The following is an 11,510-nucleotide window of genomic DNA, read 5'->3' on the forward strand; positions in this document are numbered from 1 at the left end:
AATCATATAAATCATATCTGAAAAATCCTCCTGTTCGCCTTTCAATTTACAGAAAAAATAAGGACAGTGGAACATGTTAGACATGCACAGAGAACTCTCAGCAAAATCCAAACTCTATGAAATTCTGTAGGACAAACAATCCACTTGAACAAATAAATTGCAAAGGGAGAAATTAAGGAGGTAGAAAGGAGAACCTACTAATTAAAAGAGACTTTAAAGACATATCAACTAATCCCACAATGGCACTCCTATTTAGATGCTGATTCATAAAGATAATTTATCTTTATAATTCATAAAGATGCTATTTATTCATTTGACACAGAGAGAGAGAGAGAGAGAGAGAGAGACAGAGAGAAAGAGCACAAGCAGGGGGAGGAGCAGAGTGAGAGGGAGAAGCAGACTCCCCATTGAGCAGGGAGCCCAATGTGGGGCTCGAGCCCAGGACCCTGAGATCATGACCTGAGCCAAAGGCAGACGCCTAACTGACTGAGCCATCCAGGCACCCCTAGATGCTGATTCAAACAAATAAAACTTAGGTAAGACAGCTAGACATTTGGAACTGACTGGATCCTTGCTGTTGAATAATTATTGTTCTAATTTTCAATATGATAGTATTACAGTTGTGTTTAGGAAAAAAGGCTTTATTGTTAAGAGATACATACTGCAATCTTTATAGATGAAATGAAGGCTGTCTTGGATTGGCTTCAAAAGAGAGGAAGTGGACAGGGGCTGCAGATAAAACTAGGCTGCACATGAGTTGACAAAATGCTGAAACTGGAAACGACAGGAGTTCGTGATACTGTGCTGTCTACTTTTGTGTGTTTGCAATTTGTCTCAATAAAAAGTTTATAGAAAAGATCACATAAATATTTTGTTACAAATGGAGACACATGTTATGAGGACCAAGGACTGGGGACCATGAGGAACTGGAACAGGTGAGCCCAAGGAAGGTTTCCCTGGCAAGAAAGGGTGTTTACTTTTCTGTATTGGTTCTTTTTACTTAAAAATACTATGTTTGGAAATATATTATGAAAGCCATTTTCCTTTTCTTTTTTCTTTTGTTTTCTTTCTTCTTCTTCTTTTTTTTTTTTTTCGGTAGAGAAACTCTTCAAAGTATATAATACTAAGCAGGTATATTTTTCTTCTTCCTTCTGTACTTGTTAAGGTGCTTGTTTTCTTTCCTAACTTGAAATTTGTTGGTTTGAGGGGAAAACAGAAGTAGATCCAAGGACGTCATTATCCTAATAAAACCTCAGTGTCTGAATACCCATCCCATCACTAAATAATTACTGAGAGTGTTTGCTTCTGCAGCACATATACTAAAATTGGAATGACATAGAGAAAACTAGCATGGTCCTTGTGTAAGGATGACACGCAAATTCGGGAAGCATCCCATCTTTGTGTCTGTGTGAGAAGATGGTTGTTGGCTGCACTTCTTGTGGTAACCATTACAAGTATGTGTAAATCAAACCATCATCTGTACACCTTCAACTTACACAGCGAAACTGGAAAAAGAGCAATTACTGAGATACCCTGTGGAAAGAGGACTGACGGGGTTTTTTTTTAAGGTTTTATTTATTCATGAGAAAGAGAGACAGGAGCAGAGGGAGAAGGACAGGCAGACTCGGTACTGAGCAAGGAGCCCAACATGGGGCTCGATCCCAGGACCCTAAGATCATGACCTTAGCCGAAACCAAGAGTCAGATCTTAACTGACTGAGCCAGCCAGGCGTCCCAAGAGGGCTAAGGGAATTTTAAATTAAGGCCATACATTCTTTGGGGCTCCTCCCATCTAGAGATGTAGACCGTTTCCTCTCCTCTTGTGTCTGGGTCGGCTTAACACTGCTTCAACCTAAAGAACGTGGTGAAAATGGCAAGGTATGACCTCTGAGGCCAGAGAAGCCCAGGAAGCTTCACCTCTTTCTCTTGGGACATTCACTGTGGGAGCCTTAGCTGCCATATAAGGAGTCTGATCAAATGAGGCTGCTGTGCTGGGAGGAAGCCCTGGCTTTGTGAGGAGGTCACATGTCGGTTCTCTGATTGTCAGTCCCAGCTTATGTTACAGCCTAGATAGCATCAACTACCAAACCTGTGAGTAAGAGGTTTCTAAATGACTCCAGACCCCGACTGGTAAGTCACCCTCAACCATTAAGTCTTCATAGCTTCATTCCCCCCACATCGTGGAGCAGAGACAAACCATAGGCACCACACCTTCTCTGAGCAAAATAAAATTGTTATTGTGTACAACTAAGCTTGGGGATGGTTTGTTATACAGGGGTAGCAACTGGGACAGAGGGCTAGCCAGAAGGCTGGTAGGTAAGCAGGTATTTTTAGAAGGCATTTAGTAAGGGACTTTGGTGCTTACAACATCTGTGGAAGAGCTGGAGGTAAGGAAGTCAGGGGCCACTGCTGGACCACACCACTGCAGCAGCAGGTCATGAGACTGTGTTTGCTCCTGCCCTCACAAATGCCACCAGCACAGTCCCCTTCACAACACATCACTGCAAACACGGAGGTAACAAGTTGCCTGTCAGCCACATTTCTACAGAAATGTGGCCTCCACATCCCTTCCACCATCCAAATTTTGTGTGAATAAATATCACTGGAAAAAACTGTATCCAGGACCCTAGCTGCAAGAGAGCCTGGAAAGGTTAAGGAGTCTAGTTTTTTAGATTTCTGGCTTCCACAGTATAGTGGGAGGGGGGACATAGAATTAGATGTAAGTCAAAAACCTTAGCCTTGGGGTTCTTTCTCCTCTTGGAGGTGGAAGGAGAACCGAGATGCATTCAGGTTTTCCATTTTGATATTTATGACTGTAAACCATTTGTTCTAAATACCATTTAGAAAATAATCAAATTTTTCATTTTACAGAAGAGGCAGGGCAAAGCAAGGCAAGGAGCATAAATGATCTGCATTGTGAGAACACATAAGCAGAACCAGGACTGTGTGAAATGGTGGGCTCAGGAAAGGAGCCCTGGGTCCCGTGCTGAGAGGAGGAGTCAACATTGGAGAGGGGCAGAGAAGGGCTGGCCTCCATTTCCACCATCACAACTGTGAGGTCAGTCACCTTACTGTATTAGGCAATCCAGATAGAACTAGAGATAACCAGTACTTGGTATTTCCTTACTTCTTGGTTGTCATGCCTTCTCTCCGAAACTCAATTCCCTTACCAATAAAATGAGGGATAATAGCTAATAGACTCTTATTATATTATAGGAAATCATATGTGAAACTACCTAACAGATCACCCTCTGTCCTTTCTGACAGGGGCCCTTTCCTTCCCGACATGAGGCAGTAAATGGTTGAGATTTCAAAATTGGGGTTGCAAATGAGACATCTGACATAAAGAGTTTGTCTTGTAATCTTATGTATTTCTCTGCTTCTTGAACACAAATAGTAGCATTGCAATGTCTTTTCTTTTTTCAATCTTGCCCATGCTTTTTCCTCCAGAAATACCAACATGAGTTTGCAGAAGCTCTCCTTTGAAGAAAGTATCACGGAGCTGGATACACATAAGTGAATCAGTAACTTTCAATTTGCTTCTCTAGTAGTGTATCTGAGGACCCAGATAATTTTCTCCAAAACATTTCTAACCTCACAGCAGCTGGTGTTTGTTATAACCCCATTACACACCTGGGTGGGTCTGCTTGAGACTCTTCTATCTTCAACTACCTAATGAGCCACTGTGATTAAGAGGGCACCTTCAGCTGGCCCTACAACTCACCATGGTGGTAAGCAATGTTTAGTCAAGTTGTTCTCATCATCACCTTGCAACAAGCTCTTAGAAAAACATGAGGACTCTTAAGTGGCTGTTGACTTGAATGTGATAATAATGTGGCTTTTGGTGAGAACACATCAGTACCCCTTATGTTGGTCTAAAAGATGTTGATAAAGATGTTCTATTTGTGCAGCAGTTTTCTTGCATAAAATGGGCATACCTGTAGTTTCAGCTTTATGAAAACCACCTGGCAAGCTCTGATTAGAGCAAAATCTTCATGGCTTCATAAGGCAGTCTGAACTCAATCTCGGTTCTCTGAATTCTTTCCAAAGTTCAGAATGTCTCCCCAACTCAGTCCCATACTAGAATATGTGCAACACTTTCAAAGTTGTATCTCTGCAAAAGGCTAATCATAGCCTCCCTTTTCCTACCATAGAGAGCATCACTGTCTTCAGTGACTTTGAGTAAGGCCAATTATCCTACTGTTTTGGTTTGAGTTCCTCCAATAGCTAATACTGAGAGAAGAATTTGGAAGCAAGTAATTTATTTGGGAAGCAATTCCAGGAACTATTGTGAGGAAAAAAGGAAGTGAAGGAAGACAAAGAACCAATACAGAGTGTTAAAGAGTAGGCTAATGCTATGAACAACTAGAGTTTAATTCTGCTTGGACCTCTAAGACTGTTTCGAATGCACACTTCAGAATTGTCCTCCTGAGCAAGCCAAGGCACTTATTCATCAGTCTCCATCTATCATTGCTTGAGGGCTGTTCTTGGGAGGATTCATTCTCCAACACTTCCAGCATGACCATCTTGTAGGCCGAGAATGTCCTACAACCAGATGAAGACCTCAAGAAGAGAGAGACCCAGGTGTTTAAGGTAGAAACCCATTAACCTATATAAGAAGAGTTTACTCAAGCTACAGGTGATTTCTATTGTGGGCCAATGGGATATGACCAGAGCATCAGTATCATCTGCTACACAAACCAACAGCTAACATTAAGACAAACCATTCACTTTGCCTCTCATATGATTTTTCTGAACACTGAATGATTTATTTATGAAGGATTTGATAAGTGAATGGGTAGTCTTGCACCCTGGAAATAGCAGCAGATAAACTCAAAATAGAAAATCTAGAAAAACTAGGCATAGTGCAAGGTAAGAGGAATTAGCAAGTAGTTAGAGAGCTGAGAGACCTCACAAATCAAAGACCAGAGCAAAGGATAAGACACAAAGGCGGGTAGAAGTGAAGGTGTAACCAGCACCCAAAGATCAGCACAACATTGGTGCAGAACCATGCAGGCAGATGAGAAGACATGGCCTAACATATAGTTTTTATTAAACTGTGTCTCCTTCCTCTGAAAGAAGTAAACATTCTTGAAAAATGAGAGTTTTGTATGCTTATTTCAAGGGCAGTACTATAGAGAAAGGTAAAAGTGATTCTCTTGGTCTTCAGCAGCTCTATAGGGAAATGACCCAAGCAGAATAAAAGAAAGGGCCTGAGAGAGAACAGAAATGTGGGAAGAGAGTGCCGGCCTAGTCCTGAGGGGAGTGCCCTGAGGAGAGTACCCTGAGGGTTGCATTCCTGGAAACAAATTTCCAGAATATGCATGAGAGAATGGGAGTCACTGGCACAGAGAGAGAAATTAACTGTGAAGTCTGTATTGGAAATGCAAGACTGCTTGTCTTCCTTTCCCTTGTCACTACCTCCCAACACAACTCCTGTGAGACAAGAGCCCAGGTGGCCGTATTTATACATGGTCTTTCACTCCAAATAAAAATAGATGACTAGTACAGAATGAATCATTCCTTTGCCTGAGATTTTTCAATCAGATTTTCTCTCATAACAATTTGAACTAAGAGACCCAGAGAATCCAGTTAGGGAATGACTAGCACAAGAACTATAAAGTCATTTAGCTCTGCTGGCAGTAACAGGGCACATACAACAGAGGAGTAGGCAGATGTATAAAGAGAAGTAGAGGCAAGAATGGTGCCAGTGGGAAGTGGCAGAGTAAGGATCTCTGAAAATTCAACCCTCCATAAACACAATGAATCAAATGGCAAAAATGGCCAGAACCAACTTTTTCAGAACTCTGGAAATTAACCAAAGGCTTCTAGCATCCTTGGGAACATATACAAACATGGCTGAATCTTGGCAAGAACAAAAAGCTTGCAGCATTTTGATCCCCAAGTCCCTGCTCACCAGCTCAGTGGCAGCCTTAAAAAATAACAGTCTGTATTCTTAGTTCCAGAAAGAGTAGAATGAGCCTCAGTCCCAAATAATTGTGGTTGTCATGGTGGTTCACTGGAAGACCCCACACAAACGGCTTGTTTTTATTTTGCTTCACTTGAGGAATTTCTAGGAATCTAGAAGGACAGTTGTCTGCCTATAGCTGGGTGTAGCTGTGAGAATACTCAGCAAAGATCTGAGAAGGCTCTAAGCTCTCATCTCTGACTACCAGGAGGCTCTACTTAAGCAGGAAATGAAGATGAAAGCAGAGCTGTAAACGGCCTGGCTGAGCAATGAACTCCTGTAGCAACACACACCTAAGCCCCAGGCAAAAACTGGAGACTTATAGGCTCCAGGCATTTGAGAAAATCTCTGTCCAATCATTAATATACCATAAGCTCACTGAGCAGACTTCAGTAGCTACACATGACAAAGATAGAGACATAATAGAATTCATTCAGAAAATTCATTAAACAAAGAATAATTTCAACAATGAGCAAGAACAACAAATCCTGAGAAGAGGGGAGAATCTAGTTTCCAGAGTTTCAAAATTATATTACTTGAAATGTACAGCTTTCAGTAAATTTTATAAGGCATGCAAATAAACAAAGTATGATCCATAAATAAGGGGGAGTAAGCAATTCATAGAAACTGTCCCAAAGGAAGCACAGACATAAGATTTATTAGACAAAGACTTATATCAGATATTTTTAAAATGACCAAAGAGCTAAAAGAAAGTATGAAGATGATGTCTCAACAAACAGAGACTATCAACAAAGATGAAGAAATTATAAAAGAAACCAAACAGAAATTCTGGAGTTGAAAAGTATGATAACTCAAATGAAAAATTAACTAGAAGGATTCAACCACAGATTTTGGGAGACAGTAGAAAGAATCAGTGAACTTGAAGATAGGTCAATAAAGATTATCCAGTATGGGAAGCAGAAAGAAAAAAGAAAAATGGAAAGAGCCTCAAGAGATCTGTGGGACACCATCAAGATACCAATATACATATAATGGAAGTCCCAGAAAGAGAGGAGAGAGAAAAGGGGGGCAAAGTTGATATTTGAGGAAATAATATCTGAAAATTACTCAAAGCTGGGGGAATCACAATGCCGGATTTCGAGCTGTAATACAAAGCTGTGATCACAAAGACAGCATGGTACTGGCACAAAAACAGACACATAGACCAATGGAACAGAATAGAGAACACAGAAATGGACCCTCAGCTCTTTGGGCAACTAATCTTTGATAAAGCAGGAAAAAACATCCGGTGGGAAAAAGACAGTCTCTTCAATAAATGGTGCTGGGAAAATTGGACAGCTACATGCAAAAGAATGAAACTACACCACACCATACACAAAGATAAACTCCAAATGGGTGAAACACCTCAATGTGAGAGAGGAATCCATCAAAATCTTAGAGGAAAGCATAGGCAGCAACCTCTACGACATTGGCCACAGCAACCTTTTTCATGACACATCTCCAAAGGCAAGAGAAACAAAAGAAAAAATGAACTGGTGGGACTTCATCAAGATAAAAAGCTTCTGCACAGCCAAGGAAACAGTCAAAAAAACTAAGAGGCAGCTCAGGGAATGGGAGAATATATTTGCAAATGATACTACAGATCAAAGACTGGTATCCAAGATCTACAAAGAACTTCTCAAACTCAATACACAAGAAACAAATAAACAAATCATAAAATGGGCAGAAGATATGAACAGACACTTTTCCAATGAAGACATACAAATGGCTAACAGACACATAAAAAAATGTTCAAAATCATTAGCCATCAGGGAAATTCAAATCAAAACTACATTGAGATACCACCTTATGCCAGTTAGAATGGCAAAAATAGACAAGGCAAGAAACAACAATTGCTGGAGAGGATGTGGAGAAAGGGGATCCCTCCTACATTGTTGGTGGGAATGCAAGTTGGTACAGCCACTCTGGAAAACAGTGTGGAGGTCCCTTAAAAAGTTTAAAATTGAGCTACCCTGTGACCCATCCATTGCACTACTGGGTATTTACCCCAAAGATACAGATGTAATGAAGAGAAGGGCCATATGCACCCCAATGTTCATAACAGCATTGTCCGCAATAGCCAAATCGTGGAAGGAGCTGAGATGCCCTTCAACAGATGACTGGATTAAGAAGATGTGGTCCATATATACAATGGAATATTACTCAGCTTTCAAAAAGAACAATTTCTCAACATTTGCTGCAACATGGATGGCACTGGAGGAGATAATGCTAAGTGAAATAAGTCAAGCAAAGAAAGACAATTATCATATGGTTTCTCTCATCTATGGAATATAAGAACTAGGAAGATCGATAGGAGAAGAAAGGGATAAAGAAAGGGGGGTAAACAGAAGGGGGAATGAAGCATGAGAGACTATGGACTCTGAGAAGCAAACTTAGGACTTCAGAGGGGAGGGGGGTGAGGGAATGTGATAGGCTGGTGATGGGTAGTAAGGAGGGCACGTATTGCATGGTACACTGGGTGTTATATGCAACTAATGTATCATTGAACTTTACATCAAAAACCAGGGATGTACTGTATGGTGACTAACATAATATAATAAAAAAACATTAAAAAAAAAAGAAAATGTGATTTGTGACAATCACACATAAAAAAAGAGGAGAGATGGAATTTTATAGAAGCAAAGTTTTTACATACTATTAAATTAAGTTGCTATTAATCCAAACTAGATTGATATAAATTAAGATGTTAATGGCAATTCCCAGGGAATTAATAAGAAAATAAGGCAGAAATATAATGTAAAAGAAACAACAAAGGAATCAAAATGGTACACTAGAAAATACCTATTAAACACAAAAGAAGGCAGTAATAGAGTAATTGAGGAACAACAAAAAGCCCACATAAAATATGGAAAACAAATAGCAATTTGGCTGATATAAATCCTCCCATATCAACAATTACATTAAATGAAAATGGATTAATTTCTCCAATTAATAGAGGTTAATTGAATGAATGAATTAAAAAAAAAACATGATTCAAGTATATAATGCTACCTACAATAGACACACTTTAGATTCAAAGACACTTGAAAAACTACAACGAACAGTACAGAAATTCAATAAACAAGTAAGATACAAAATTAATACATAGAAACCAACAACTTTCATAAATACAAATAACAACCAGATCAAAGATATAACAGAAGACCTTGCTTGTAGAAACATTAGTACAGGGGAAGAACTTACATAAGAAATGTGCACAGCCTCTATTTAGAAAATGAAAATATCACTGGAGGATAAAGAGAAAACTTAACAAATGGAAAGATCATTGGACAAGAAATGTCAATATTATAAAGATGTCATTTCTGTTCAAATTAATTTAGAGACTTAACACAAAGCAAATAAAAATATTAAGGTTTTTTAAAAACAGGATTGTCCAGTTAAATGAACTATGGAGGAAAGACTAAATAGTGAGAAAGAATCTTAAAAAGTATTATATTAGTAGATTAGAGCATACGGTGTTTGATGTTCTATGAAGCTTCAATAATTAAAATAGTGTGATACTGGCACACATACCCATTGAACACAAAAGTAGATCCAGTAATAGACCCCCAAATATAAAAGAAAGTAATATGTGATCAGGGAGGCATTTCAAATCAGTGGGGAGTAAGTGGACTAATAGTTGGGACAACTGAGTAGCCATCAGAAAATAAATAAAGCTTGATCCATCCTTACCTTAATTGGACAGAGTTAATTCCAAATGAGTCAAAGGTTTTTATGTTTAAAAATAAATTTTCACTTGAAATACTAAAAAAAAGAACACAAGAGGAGGGGTGCCTGGGTGGCTCAGTTGGTTAGCATCAACTCTTGACCTCAGCTCAGGTCTTGGTCTCAGGGTTGAGTGTTTGGGCCCCATGTGAATTTGGACCCCATGAGCCTACTTAAAAAACAAAGGAGGATTATTTTTAATAACCTTGTAGGAGATGACGCTTTTCTAATGCTGACTCCAAAGCCGAAAGTTACAAAGGAAAAGATGAAAATGAATATAATGCAAAGCACCTGCCTGACAAAGTAAGTCAAGTCAAAGGGGAAATAATATTGTGGCTCATATCAGGGCTTAAGCTTTAAAAAATAGTTGAAAAAATGTGAAAAATGCAGATCAAACTTTTGTTTTGTTTGTAGCCATTACATTGAGACTGGCATAAAAAAAATTGAAGAAGTATTCTTTCACCATTGAAAAACTTGTATCTGATTTGGAAAGGAGTCACTCCTGTCACTGATGAATGAGTAAAGTTGCAGTATACAGCTCCACTGCTTCACTTTCATTTTACCTTATTGAAAATATCCACACTCCGCCGTCAGTTGCAACCAACTGATAGTGGTACCAATGGCAACAGGATCAGGCATTGACCCGAAGTCACAGAATGAGCAGGGACAGCTGAGGACAGTAGGTCAGAGTTTTTAACAAGTACATATGAGGTGCTCCTTTGGGACCCCTCTGAAATAACTGATCTTGGCACAGAGTGGTAAAATTAAAGAGATAGGACCTACTGCTAGCTTAATTAGCTACTAATGTCAACATGACCTCATGTATACCCACAGCCCTGTGAGATCTAGGGACATCCAGGTCACAATTAATTATGGGTTGAGGATGACATTTGACATTACAAGTATCAAAATAGCTTGGCAATGCATACCATAAAAGGGGAAGGCTGTGATTTCAAAGTGAATGAAACCTAATGACATGCCCAGAGCCCAGGGCTATTGTTGAGGTCTTATGAGAAAAGTCATATGCTGCAATATGTACCTGAAATATTCTACCCCTGACTTTGTAGGTTACTAACCTTGAGGTTAGGGCAGTTGTTGAAATTTGATTTGCTCTTCAGCAAAACAGGCTCCGGTGGTAGATGCTATTAGTGCCTCACCCAGATCCCCAGTACTGGGCCAGCACGCCCACCCTCAGGGCTGTTGGAAGTGTGAGCTGCTGGCCACTCACAGTTTCCCACCTTCTCCAGAGAACTGCCCTCATCTGATGGATCTGCCTCACCTGGGAAGTTAGAGCCCCCAGCTCCCTCCCCAGGAAGCTCCCAACTAATGACTGACTGCCATAGAGGCACAAAAGGCCACACCTCTTGCCCCAAGGGGAGCAATACAGAGCAGCCTAGTGCTTCAAAGCCCCCATACCCATCCCATGGATCAGACCAGAGCTGGGCCCACATCCTTGGTGGGCTCCTTCCCGTGTTCTATCCTGGTTGACTCTGCCCACCCCACTTACTGAGAACCCTCTTTCAAAAATTCACATACACCAGATTCCCTGCTTCAGGCTCTGCCGCTAGAGGACCCAAACTAAAAGAGAGTTGTAATTCCTGGACTGCCAATTTTACACAGTTGCCATTGTCTGGGACCAACTTTTGAGACTAGTTGAACTGAAACCTGCTGTGAGCCATGGGGACTTATGTCCAGGGGGTTGAGCTGGGCTGGGCCAGGCAGGGTATTAAAAGGGCAGTGGAAAACAATATCACAGCAAGCGTAAAGAGGGGTTGTTGCCAAGGAAGCAAGTCAAGAGCAGACACAAGTCAGATCTA

The 11,510-nt window shown here is 40.3% G+C and overlaps 1 non-coding gene across 1 annotated transcript; it reads left to right on the forward strand.

Moving 5' to 3' along the window:
• Positions 1-1,295: 1,295 nt before the first annotated feature.
• LOC113246798 (U6 spliceosomal RNA) lies at positions 1,296-1,402 on the forward strand. The gene has a single exon (XR_003313070.2). It is a non-coding gene; the product is annotated as a U6 spliceosomal RNA (small nuclear RNA).
• The last annotated feature ends 10,108 nt before the right edge of the window (positions 1,403-11,510 follow it).

Source organism: Ursus arctos, unplaced genomic scaffold (genome assembly GCF_023065955.2).
Source record: "Ursus arctos isolate Adak ecotype North America unplaced genomic scaffold, UrsArc2.0 scaffold_16, whole genome shotgun sequence".
Lineage (NCBI taxonomy): Eukaryota > Metazoa > Chordata > Mammalia > Carnivora > Ursidae > Ursus > Ursus arctos.